We start from the raw sequence: 14,058 nt of genomic DNA, 5'->3' as shown, positions 1-14,058 counted from the left end.
CACACACACACACACCCACACACACCCCCCCACACACACACACACACACACACACACAGGAGGACGAGGCATGAAGGACTCACCAAATATGCTGTGTTTCAAGTGTTTTTTCCTCCTCACATTAAGAAGAGAGCAAAAAAACAACACTTTACATAATAAGAACTGTAGGATGAAAATCTTATAAAAATTGAAATATTAATTGTAGWATAGTCAGCTTTATTCCTGATTATAAGAAGAGATATTTACAGCTTTTCATKTATTTTTTCCTCTGTTTCCTTTTCCTCTCTCAGATTTCTGGGGCTTGTCTAACAGCAGCTAAATGGGACATTTAWTATGCACTAAAAGACACACTGACCATGTGGCGGCCTGAGTGTGAGCTGCCTGGTTCTGTTGCAGTGAGAACTATCAAGCTGTGGACTCGACTATCATTTTGCACAACATTGTTTTTTTATGGCGATAAAAAGATTTTATGCAAAAAATATTTCTAGATGCAAAGTGTAAGAGCAATGGCCCAAAATGAAACGGGCTGAATTTGTGTAAGGCAATCGTGTAGTGCAGCATAATTTATTCATTTCTCTGTGTATTTAACATTTTTGTTATGTCAACATTTTTGGATTATTATTTATTATGTTTATGGGTCAGATGTGTCTTATTTTTTTCCCTTTTTTTAATTGTGTTTATTGTGTGTATTGTGTGATTTTTTTTTTTTTTTTTGCCTGATGTAACAGAGGAAATCTTCCTGGAATTAGTGATTAGGATTGGATCTGCTGTTTTGCGCTTAATTTGGATGTATTGTTTTTTATTATCTACTTTTGTCATTGTGTCGAACTGTACGCCCTCCCTCTGTTTGCCTTTCGGGACATTTCTAATACATTGCTGGTTTTTTTCCCCTAACAGACCATGTCTTTTGTTATTATTTACATGAGATATGAGCACTCATTCAGCCAATTACACAACATTTGCGTTTGCGCATTTGATCAAAGTTTATTTCATTTTATTTGGAATCTTGACACAACGCCKGAAGCCTCAGCACTAATGGAAGGTCATAATTCAGAGGAGAGACGTGMGTAAAATCCACAAGTCGCAGAAGAAAGGGGACATCCTCTCTGTATTGTCAGCATCTAATCAGGAGTGGCATCAAACACTTTTTTGCTGTTCAGACCGAGCAACGAGGCAGGGGCGGAAGATGAATGCTGCTTTGTCCCCTGTGTAGCGAGCCGCTGCACTAACTTAATATTGTGTTAATTTAAAAGGTCATTTGTAGGATCAAACCCGACAGAAAGGTTCACATGGTCGATCATAAAACCCCTTTGATTGCGCCGGTTTGCTCGTGGAGCATCTCGTTATGGACCAACTCTTTTCTCTCCTACAGACAGACGTAGCCTAATAAGCTGATCACTGTAGTGTGTGATCCATGTTGACGGTCGACAGAAAAAAAAAAAAAAAAGACGCCAATAACATCCAAACTTTTAAAATCAAATAGTTCCGAAAAGATGTCGGATAAAGTCCTTATGATTGTGAGGCACGAATCCACCTGAAGAGTTTATAGCTATACTTGAAAGATTTAAAGAAAAAAAAGAAAAGAAAAGAAAAATGATCATAAGTCAATAAACCTTTGCTAATAACGCCACTCAATAATTTCTACAGTTTGAAAAAAAAAAGAAGAAACTTGATTACTGTCACAATGGCGTTATAAATCACTCACTACCGTTTTSTATTTTTCCCTTTTTTTTATTTTGAACTCCTGTCCGTCTCGGACTTATTACCACACCAGGAAAGATTAAATCTGAATCTGGACCACTATCAGAAACATTACCTGCAAATATTCGAGAGCTTCCACAAACCTCATTTCAGATCGTCTGAGAGGGATTATGCTTGTAATAAAAAGTTTTTATTTTTATTTTTTCGTATTAGGGCGATTCGGACTCAATTCCGTGAAGCTGTGGTCATTCTGTGCGTCCTTGGCTCGTAGATTAATCCGTGAAAAGCTACACAGTGAGGAAGAGGACGGACAGGAATAATAACTTAGGCCTACTCAGATTACGTTTTCCTGTCCGGTGAAAAACCCTCGAGATAAAAGGCAAATAATAAAAATGTTAATTCCACATCTTTTAAAATACAAACAAGAGATTCAAACGTCAGGGTACAAATGCATTTACCACTTGACAGCTAAAAAATTTGATGTGAAATTAAAACAACAAAAGGAATTTATTTAGTTAGTTTAAAATGATTCAGCACATGCTTGTATGTGTTTTCCTGTTACTTTTGATAATTGTGGCATTTACTTATTAAAACTCCAAATTCAGTCTTTCAACAAAATGGAATATTATATAACTCAATAGAAAAAAAAAGATTTTCRTAACGACCAAAACAGTCATAGAGGAGAYGGATAAGTGTTGCCTCTTGTCCAGCAGAAACTTATTGATCCCCTCCATAAAGAGGGTAAGCCACAAAAAGTCATTATAAAACAAATGTACTTTTTTACACAGAACTAAGTCCAAAAATATTGAAGCGAGGTTAAGCAGAAGGAAAAAGTGTCGTAAGAAAAAGATGAATRAGAAACAGGGTTAACCACAACCTGGAAAGGATTGTGAAGCAAARTCCATTCAGKAGTTTTAGGCGAGATTTACGTGGCGTGGAGTRCTGCTGGAATCAGGGCTTCCACACACACAACTACTGCACGGTTAAGCTGCTCCCGACACAGAGTCGACATCAGAATCATCTCACTTGGCCTAAGGAAAAAGGAGACTGAAGTGTTGTTGATCTAGTTTTTTTCCCCCTTTACATGCAAGTACATTTCACATATAATTAGAAAAAAAAAAAAATCCTGGCGTCTGGAAGAAGAGTCGAGAGGATCTGAATCAAAGTTGCTTGAGGTCCAGTGGGGAGTTTTTATTACAAGTGATGGATATGGAGGAGGTGCTTCTTGCTGGTGTTGGTCCACTGTACTTCATCAAGTCCAGAGTCAGTGCACCATTCTATCAGGAAATGGGAGCACTTCATTCTTGCCTCAGCTGACAAGCTTAATGGAGATGTTCTTTTAAAAATACAGCAGGACTTGGCACTTGCCCACACTGATAAAAGCACCGATACCTGGTTTAATGACCGTGGTGGCAAAGTGCTGGACTGGCTAGAAAACCTGCTTGACCTAAACCCCATAAAGAGTATATTGTCAAGAGAGGGACATCAGACCTAACAAGACAAGCTAAATGTTAATAAAACAACCTGGGCTTACACAACACTTCAGGAGAGCCACAGGCTGATGGCCTTCATGAAACACATGCAGTATAACATGAAAAAGGGCCACAACTAAGTGGTGAGTGCATGAACTTTACATCAGTTCTCAGTGTGCTGACATATCTGTGATAGAAATCCTTTACTTATTTCTTTTATGCCATATTCTTATTTTGGTTCAAGTGTTTTAGTAAGCTGCAACTCAGTCTCAAAAAATGTAATGTCTTGCAAGAAACCCACATAATATGACTTTAAATGTTTATATGGAATTAAGACACAGACTGAATAATTAATCATGTTCTGATTTATTAAGACGCATCTGTGTACATAAAGCCACCTGCGAGAGATAAAAGGACTCAAACAGCTGGGAACTTGTCGCAACAAACCCTAACAGTGAAGTATGTTCAAGACATCAAACAGATCAAGCAAAGCGGTCTGAAGATGAGCAAAGGGGAACAAGTGTATCTGGAGGCAGAAATGATATGAAATGTCCTGCATCTGGACGGATCATAACTTTTACTGCCGGAGTGGTAATGACATGCTGCTAATGGAGAGCCAGAGTGTTCTTTGTCCCCCTCTATAATAATCATCCGTGATGCATCCATTAATATGTTGCGATGGCATGTATCAAATATTTAACACCAATTTTGATTAAACAGCAGGCAGTAAAGAAAAGCTGCCTTATGCTGAAGGTAATGGTGCATGTACAATGGGATTACCACCATGGTGATGTACCTTGGGTACAGCAGGGGCTAGTTGATGGCGCTGATGTCCCTGAAGCAATTAGCATGTCCAATATGCATCCTTTTATAGACAGTATAGACCAGATGTGAAAACACTGAACCATTATGGCATATCAGTCGGCTCTGACTTGTGCCTTGTCACATACATACTATGCTTTATATAGACGCATGCCATACATAGTGTTTCACTTTTCCACATTTTGTTACTTTACTTTTTCTATTTTTAATAAATTTTCAAACATCTAAAACTTCTTCCTAGTCAATAGCTCATTATTGTCATAATGGGATAATTGTGCGCAATAAGATCGTAACATAGGAAAATGTTGAAAAAGTAAAGACAGTAAAGACACAGAGAGAGAGAACACAAGAGACATAAAGAGACAAAAAAAGAGAGAGAGGAGAATGTCTATAAATAAAGCATAAAGAAGAWTGTGTATTCAAAATCAAGTCTAATRACAATGAGTGAATAGGCATTTTGCCATTTTTGCTATAATGGGGGAGGGGYTAAGCAGAAGATTTTCTGTTTTTCTGACATCTTTTAATCTGAGATGAGACATGAAATCTGTGACAAACTACAGCATTACAGGAAAATAAGTTGTTAAGGTAGAGTATATGCACAGCGAAATCTCCCTAATACACTCCTTCCTCTTGGTAAATTACATTTTTTTTTTATTTTGGAGAGGGGGGCTTAACGGGGTGCTTGTGAAAGCGTGTTTGCATAATCCAAAACAGATTTTAGATAATCTGTGAATGAGGCACAAATATGCAGAAAGGAATGAAGGAAAACAAGCTGTGGTAAACATGAAACCTTAAATTGGTTTGACAACTTTAATCTGCGACCATCCCTTGTATGAAATCAGAGGGCGTTTCTAAACCAACATTGAATTTTTCCATCAAAATATCCCATAAATTTATACTAAGTTAAGTATATCCCTTCGCACCTGTACACATAAGCCTCCTCTCACCCTCACACACATACATCGTCTGTTGACCTCTCCAGACCCCCCACTGTCCTTCTTATATTGTCACACATCATTAGTCTTTTTTGGGCCAAGTTGCAGCTTTGCACCCCTTGCTCTTTTTAGCTCTACATTCCAGCTAACTGCTACAAATGACAGGTGGTCTGCTAAGTCAGTGTTGTGAACACATGACACGAATACAGAGAAGATGACTTGATTAACTGTGATTATGGTCATCTATGACTGAGACTGAGACTGAGATTTACATCCACTCCCACCCCGGCAAACTTCAAAAAGAGATGCGACACATTAAAAACTGGAAACCATTTTCAGCAAAGGCAGCAAGCCTTTGATTTATCATTATAACCAGTATAACCAGCGTTACTGTAGTCTTGTCCTACTAATTCACAATAAGTGATACTTTGAGATGGTCAATAACACAAAATCCCCCTCCCCAAAAGAGTGTGGTTTTATCATGACAAGCAAAACATCTTTACAAAACTTATGTAAGGATATATGTAATTAAGTATGAATTAAGCATAGGGCCCGAAATAATTCAATACATACATTTGAGCATTTACACTTGATATTTCTTTGAGCTGCATAAGTGAATACACATTTTCAATTTTATGCTTTCTTAAAATCAAAATGCAAACAGATGGAAAGTGAATAAACTTTACTTTTAAAACAAATCTTAAATATACAAAAAAAATGTACAGTAATATGAAGGTTCAACAATACAGAAAAGAGCACAGAAACATATTTGCGTTTTTCCTCTATGAAGCATGCCCAGGAATGACCTTACACCAATATCACATTGAGTCAGTTGTAGAATATTAAGCTAAAGGTCAAAGAGAGGTTAACTTCTGACAAGGCGGCATCAGGAACATCCATCCTCATGTGCACTTTTCATTTATGCCCCCACTTAATGAGTATGTCCCTGCAATGTAAAAGAATATGAATTATTATGACACTATATCAATGGCCTCTTTGTATAAATAGGAGCCATAATAACAACAACAGCATTACAAACAATAATTTGCCCTCTGGTCTGACAAAAGAGCCAGCATGGAGGTGCCATTTGATGTGTCCCACGCTGGGCAGCTAAGGCTCATAAAACAAAGTCTTTGTACCAATTGCTCAGAGTTCACATGAGGGGGACAATATACACAGTTCATTACATTTTGTCAAAAGGCGCAATGAAATTTGTGTGGGACATTGTTTCTGTGCATGTCTCTCTCCATGGAATTTCTGATTGTCGATGTTGCTACAAGGTCTCTGCTAATGAGTTTTGTCAAAGACAATTACAGACTTGGTGAAATGGACAGAGAGGGGATGAAAAGCTGGCTTTGTGCGCTCTGGGTAGATGTTGCACTGCGACCCCTGCTTCTATCTCTAACCTGGGTTTGACCTCTGCTCTGTGTCCAAAAATCCAGGTCTCAGTTCCATCATCAGTGACATGCTTGTAAGCAAGAGCCACTCCTGCTCCCTTTATCAGTCCATACATGTCCTCAACGTGATTCCAGTGCACCAGATGTGGAGCATGGCACACAGTAACGTTAGAGCTGCCGTTTTCCCAGGGCAGAGCTTCTTCTGTGGACCTTATTCCCTTTAGCTTGTGCCTGGTGACTGCTCTCATCTGCCAAGAGTGGGAGTGAAGACTTTTCACTAAAATCATAGTGAGATCTAAAGGTTTCCGTTTCAGCTTATATCAAACTCCATTTGATCACTTTGACTAGTTCAAGTGTTATCACAGTAAGAAGCTTAAAGTAGCTATTCAAAACTTTTTTTACATATTGGCTTATTTCAGCCACAAATTTCTATGTAGTTTTGTTGAGATTTTACAAGGTAGTTTAGCACAAAATTGTGCAAGATAAGGAGAAAACAGATCAATAGTTCTCAAATTATTCTCACTAACAAAAATATGTGGCCTAGAATTCAGGCAATACTTCATGCAGTTCCCACTGCAGGTCTCAATCAGATTAACGGATCTAGATCTCACATTTTTACCCTTCCTTCTTTGTCAGATTGGATGGAAAGCATTTATGAACAGAGCTAGAACTGGATTTGACTAGACTATTCTAACACATGAACATGCTTTGATGTAGACCATTTTATTGTAGCTTTGGGTGTATGTTTAGCATCGGATGCTGCCATCAGTCACCATCCTTTACCAAAGAAATAGTGTATTCATAGGAATGTGTGGGGTTACCTTTCTGCCACACATAACATGAAAGCCCAAAAGATTGAAATCTGGTCTCATTTTGCCAGAGCTTCTTCTTCCATGTGTTTGATGTGACTTTTGAGAAACTGCCAGTCAGACTTATTTTGGCTTTCTTTTAACAATGCGTTTCCTAATGCCACTGTTTCCTAACTTCTGATTTGTGGACAGCAAGTCTACTAGCTGACAGGCTTCCCCGCTGCGCTGTGGAACACTGCAGTTCCTTCAGAGTTATCACGGCTTTCCTGATTGGTTTTGTTAATTGATGCTGTGGTAATATCTTGGGTGGCTTACAGTCTTACAGTTTTGCCATACTATTTCATTTTCAGAAGATAGATTGAAAAGTATTGATTTTGTTAAGTGGTATCACTTAGAGTAGGAGAATGCTGAATGCAAATCTATGCAACACTTTTTCTTGTAAAGCAATTTGCAATAAAAAGTGTAATTGTCCATCAAACTGACAGTTGTACACTGTTTTGCGTTGGTCCATCATTGTGAAAAGTTAAAGGGGTATTAATACATTGTCAAAGCTCTTAAATGGCCTTTTGTTGTTTTCTCCATTGTCACTACACTGCTAAATACACATGCACATGCCTTAACCAGATGACATCTGTTATTATTCAACGATTCAAACTGAAAACATGATGTACAATCATACCCTTTCATTTATTTGGAAGCAAACGTGTAAAGAATATAAAATCAGAAAACAAAAACAGTGAGAGTATTTTGCTTCAGTTATTTCCAGTGTTGCATTCTGTTTGTTACGATGATGTATTTTGCTTACTGACCTTAAGTTAGCGTCACCAACATCAGAATAATCTTCTGTGCCATTTTAATGCCCTTTACTAATCCCCAGAATCTCATTTTTTAATCTCGGGCTTTCCTTCTGTTTTTCTTCGCCTTCACATTGGGCATCTGTTGGCTTTTGGTGCTTGCTCCTGATGCTCTGGTTGGTTCTTAAATAGGGTAAGTTGTGCCATAGGATGACCACACACTGAGTATAAAGTTTAACATATTCTCTTCATGTATCTTGACTTTGGGTCTGTCATTAATTTCTCATAAATTCTTTAATTTGTTGTTTAATAAATAATGACATGGTGGAATTGGTGGTGTGTAGTTTTGTACCCGACAAGTACAATTTAAATAATTTTAGAGCGGTAAAGCCCAGATAATTTGATCTGACAGTTGGCAAAAAATGATCTTTTTACACCGACTGCATCTCTTTAAAATCATGAATTTACAGCAAATGTAAAATAATATTAATTTTCCCTTAAGTCTTCAGTAATATGTATGTATATATTTGCAATTATCTCTGTGTTGTTTGGTCTGTCCTTATCCATCTGTTTGGATTATTCAGTATTTTACTGTGGTTATTCTGTTCAAAATAAAAACTAGAAAAAAAAAATTGATCGGAAAGGAACCCCCACAGCTGGACACATAGCTGACATGGCAGTTTCAAACTACAAAAATCACATGGATCAATGTTTCTACAGATTTGTGGCCTAAGCAAAAATGAACAACAGTGAAATGTGTCACTATCTTCAAATTGCTTTCCGTACACAAAGTACACGTGGGCTACGACACGAACCCAACACATCTACTCTGCAAATCCCAACACCACCTTTTCTTCCAAAGGACCCCAAAACCCAATGAACTCAAAGAAGACATTCTACTAAATCTTCCCACCATCTACAATTAAAACCAAGTTTGTCATGCCTTTAAGTTGGAGCAGGTGAATTTTCACAACATGTAAAACATGTTTTCATCACTGGGATTGAGAAAAATAACTTTGTGTCAACATTCAGGTGATTATTTAGAAAATCAACATTTCAATAACTTGGTTTACTTGTTTAGGTGTTAAAGACAATCCTTAAACTTGCCTGAAACTCACAAACTCACTCTTTTGTCATGTCATATGACATGGACACAAATTACATTCAACACCATGTCGTGAACCATTCATTTTATATGGAGCTGTGCAGGTGACAAGCTGCAAAGCCAGTCATTTGGACAGCACACAGAAACTCTGTTGGTGGCAGAACTATCAATTTTCTTCAATTTATATGTCAAACATCCCAAATTCAGCTTGTGCCAGTAACACTGAGGCTCTAACCCAAGTAGACCAACACGTCAAACCAGCAGCTCATCTATCTTGTATTTTCAGCCCCACTCTTAGTTATTTTCTCTTACAGACAGGCAGCACAGTGCCTAGCAGCTCCTACAGTATAACGAACAGCCTCTTTCACCCGAATACCAAAGTATTTCCCCCTCCATATTACTTGCAAAACCATCAAGCAGACTAACAGCATAGCTGTGTAACCATATGGCGTCAACCGAAAAATGTCTCCACTGGATTATAGTTGGATCCTGCTTCTCTGTGTGGAGCTTCGGTGACAGATAATACAGTGGTTGTGCAAGTCAAATGGTTTCCTGCTAACACAGTCTACACACCTGCATGATGTCTACATCAGCTCAGTTTACTGTTACTCATGGCTCTCGTATATCAAACAGACACACCAAGGAATGCAGAGGCATTTCACGGAATAGCATCCTCGTGATTACAGAATGTATCATTACTGTGATGGTGCTCACCTCAAAACCTATGCGTACCGAGTTCAAAGAATTTACAGCGAGGCACTTTAAAATCATGAAAAATCAAAAAGCTAAAGATTTACGACAATGAAAGCAAGCCTATAGTTTATGAACCCAAATTAAAGTTTGGAGTTTGCCGCTTGAACCAAATGAAATGCAGAAATTGGCTTTGTTTGTCACCAACAAGCCAAAGTAGCTCTTATCAATCTACATGAATGCAGAAGCCATAAATTGTGGTGGAATTGGAAGAAAAGGCTAAAAAAAAAAAAAAAAGTCTTTGGGGTTACACATCAGCAGTGCAGCAAGGTAGACGGCTGAGGCAATGAACGAGGGGACAGGGAGGAAGTGAGAGAGAGACGGAGGTGACACAGAGACCACACATCTTCAAAGTTCTCTCTCTCAAACACTGTGGGGTTGTAAAAAGTGCAGGTCCCATTATTCATGGGTGGGATTTCTCTTTCTCAATCTTACAGCAAGCAGGCAAACAGCCCAAAACCCTCGAGCTGTGTCAAATGATGGAGCGTAATAATTACGCCCCTTTTATTGGCCATCTTATTCCAGCCATGACTGATGCAGCTCCCAGCCCTAAAGTGTTTCCATTTGCACTTTCATGTGGCAAAACCGAGCAGTGAAGAGAAGCCCCGGCTCGCCTGCCTCTCAAAGGTAGGCCTGACAAAATATTTATGACCTGACGTAGAGTCACTTTTAATAGGGGACTCCTGACCTGCTCCAGAGAAGGCTGGCTGTTGCAACATGCTTATCTCCTCTGTAATGAATAAGCCTTCAAAGAGTCAACTGTGCCTGTATGATGTGGTTGACTAAAAATATTAACTGACACATTTCTGTGGAATCACTCTTAATCAAGTAGCCCAAGGAGGCAATTGCAGATTCCTGACAAAATGTAGCAGAAATAAATCAGTGACCTCCCTCTACTGGTCAGAGGGCAAACTACATTAAAGTGAATTACCAGCTCCTCCGCTTTTATGGCCACAGGAAAAAAACTGAGCACACCAAGAATAATTTAGCTAATAATCAGCCCCTTAAAATATTACAGTCATGTTCTTCAGTTAAACAAACTAAAATTCCTGAAATGATTCCACGAAGGCCTAATGTCCCTATGTGAACCCAAATATCCTTAACTTCTACAGAACATGAAATAGCTGGCAGCAGACGAGCCTCATCCATTTTTGAAATGCACTGAAGGCCTCCTGTATTTCAAGGACGTGATGGATGGCAAAGGAAGCCAAGTAGAGATACACTGATAAAAGTACATTATTGGAAATTACTTCAAAGTTTCTACCGTCAAATCCAAGCCAGTCAAAATCCCAATCACTTTTTTATGAGTTAACTTTCCAACTGTTGTCACCTTCTGAAATCCTGCAGCAGATTTCATGGTTTCTAGTTTGAAACCAAAATTTACAACAGCAATCTGTTCCTTACTGTGCTTTAACAGCCTATAAGGTGGTGTGAGGGGCTGCACATGGTGAAAACAGATAGTTTCCCCCATATTGGAAGTTATGGGGAAAGTGTTACCTAAAAACGAAAGCCATAAATCATTTCCCTCTGTGATTATACCATTAACAGGAGCATGGTTTTGTCGTTTAGGTCATGCTAATAGTTTGAGGTTGCGGCCATGCACGATCGCATTTGTCAGCAGAAGGGAGTCACTGTGAAAGCTGAGTTTGTCTTGGTGGTCTTGCTTTAGTGCTTCAGCTTTTCTTTGCCTGAAAGCTGCAGAAGTTGTCAGCATCTGCTCTGGATTTTGCTTTTACTATTTTTTTGTGTCTCCTCCAACTGGAGTTTCCATATTGGGCCTGGCTGTGGTCTTCCACAGAGAGAGAGACCCTGCAACAAACTATAAGAGCATTTTGCACTCAGCATAAAAACAGCGGACGCCGGCAGAGCACATATTAAATTTGTTACTAATTTTGAACTTGGCATGGTGGACTACGAAGCTGGAAGCAGCCGAGTTCAGCCTGACTTCGACCACAACCACAGTGCAAACAAAGCATATGGAACAGCAGTTTTTAGTGTTCTACTGACAGTAAATGTTTAGGAAAGGAACCTTTAAAAATAACCCAGCGTAATAGAATTAGTGAAGGGAGAGGTGCCTGCCAACATGTTTTCCTCCCATTCTGACTTCTACACATCGAAATGATGTTTTTAGAAGCAAATCCAGAGCAAAAGAAAAAAAACATTAGGATCCTGTTTTATTATTTTTTCCCCACTTATTCTTATGAGCTGCCTGTGGCAGGGAAAAGTTTGGCATCTTATTTCATCAATTTAACATCACTGCCCAGGAGACGGCTTCAGATCTGGATATCAAAATGCATTAACTTAATTCACTGTGTGCATACTTGAGTAGTTTACACCAATTATAAAACAGCTGTGGTAGGATATGTATGTTTGTTGAACAGCAGTGTGTATGAAATACTCACTATTCAATTTTAAAACAGCTTCTTTTGGATTAAATTTTTTTTTTAATGTTTACTGCCAGTTGGAAGCAGGGTTTGTCTTACCGCAGTGGTCTGCATGTGGCTGTTTAGAACTCTGAAAGTTTGTGATATTCTCCAGGTTTTTCTTTTCCATTTTTCTTCTTCCCCTTTACGGCTGTGCTCAGAGTGACTCTGTCAAACAGGATGCAGTTGTGAGCCCAGCTGCGTTTGTTCCCCATGGAACTGCAGTGACCTCTAGAGACAGTTTTCTCCACATACAGTGCAGAAGCAGCCCAAGGTGTGTGAGCACAAATTAGCTGAGGTTCGTGTTCTCTATGTTTGTGTGTGTCAACAAAGGCTGAAGACGACTCGAGTTTGAGAAGTCTGGCTTACCGTTCCGTTAAACGCAACCCGTGCTCACGGAGACGCCAAACACTGCACTCGCCAGATAATGCAGGCAGACACAGACACACACGATCCACAGTGTATAGCGGCGCTCACGTGCACACGCATAGTTAAACAAACTCAAAAAGACAAGACCCAGGGCCACCCTGCAGATCACCCTGATCAGTGTGAGAGCCTCATCTTCTCTGATCTAATATGTTTAGCAAACAGTCATTTATTCTCCCCCAATCAATAACACAGAGAAGCATGTGTTTATGACTCTGCCTTAACTCACTCAGTTCATCTACAGTTCATTGAAGGAGCTCTACCCTCTAGCCTGCTTCAGTCACTGACTAGTTTATCATTTATCTTTCCCTCACAAATTGATGGTGGGAATGTTATTTAATATCATATTTTCAGAACAAATATGCCTGTCTAAATCGGTGAGGTAAAATCTCTTGACATGACTCCGGCAGTGGGGATAGATGCCAAATAGTATTTTATGCTTCCTCTTTGCAAATGGTGTTTTCTTTAGAAGGAGGCAGACAGAGATCTGCAAATTTTCAACGCATTTTGATGTGCAAAACTGCCACACACCAAGAAAGGGAGTCTGTAACCTTCAGCTGCACTATGGAAAAAGGGGGGGGGGGGGCTGCAGCTTAATAAAAATGATTTTACTGCGTCTCCGAACATGCTTAATGATTTGCTGCGGAGCCTTTACACTCTTAAATTCCCAAGGTAGAAAATTATCCAGAATGGAATGTTCTCAAATGTAGGCTTGAATCAATATCAGATGCCTGCTAAGTTTCATTTGAGAGATTACTTGATTTTACATTCTGCTRTGGAACMCAGAGACTCTAGTATAGAATAGAGWACATTCATACTCAAAAGTGCATGAAAGGTTAAATAAATGTACTTATTATGCCACAAATATTAGCACGCTTTGTATATCAACAAGATATGACAAAGCAGTACACAGTGCTTTGAGATGTGATTCACTTTACTTTACTTCATGCCACACTTGGAAAGAACTATCTAATATTGTGAATAAACACCTTTTTCCTGGAACAACATCTCTAAGTATAATAGTTAGCTGTTCTTTTTTGCAAAACAGTTTAGGCTCAGTCAGACTGCATGGAAGTTTTCTGGAAGCAACAATTCTGTRGCCTTTAAGAGGATTACCAATTTGTTTTCAGTCGGTTGCAGGGACATTCAAACAAACTAGTAATCCATTCCATTGAAGCTCCAGCTGCATTTCCTGAAGGAATCTCAATTTCTTCCCCATTCCCTACTGTTTTGTAAACATGGGTTGTCCATCTATATTCCCATCAACTCATACCAACTTCCCTGTCCCTGCTGAAGAAATGGTCCCCCACAGCATGTTGCTGCCACCACCACCACATGTAACCATGAACTTGATGTGTCAAGCCTAACATGTGGTGTTATAGTTTTCTCTCTAAACTACTATGTTTTGATCTTATTTATCCAGA

General features: G+C 39.0%; 1 protein-coding gene across 2 annotated transcripts in view; it reads left to right on the top strand.

Moving 5' to 3' along the window:
- The window catches only part of irx6a (iroquois homeobox 6a), a 4,926-nt gene extending 4,289 nt beyond the window's left edge, over positions 1-637 (top strand). For both annotated transcript variants that reach the window (XM_008405574.2, XM_008405572.2), the window contains exon 7: positions 291-637. The gene's annotated coding sequence lies outside the window, so the exon portion shown is untranslated. The remainder of the gene's footprint in view (positions 1-290) is intronic.
- The last annotated feature ends 13,421 nt before the right edge of the window (positions 638-14,058 follow it).

Source organism: Poecilia reticulata, linkage group LG3, assembly GCF_000633615.1.
Source record: "Poecilia reticulata strain Guanapo linkage group LG3, Guppy_female_1.0+MT, whole genome shotgun sequence".
In the NCBI taxonomy this organism is placed as follows: domain Eukaryota; kingdom Metazoa; phylum Chordata; class Actinopteri; order Cyprinodontiformes; family Poeciliidae; genus Poecilia; species Poecilia reticulata.
Note: the sequence above shows the minus strand (reverse complement) of the source record. Positions and strands in the feature narration are given on the sequence as shown.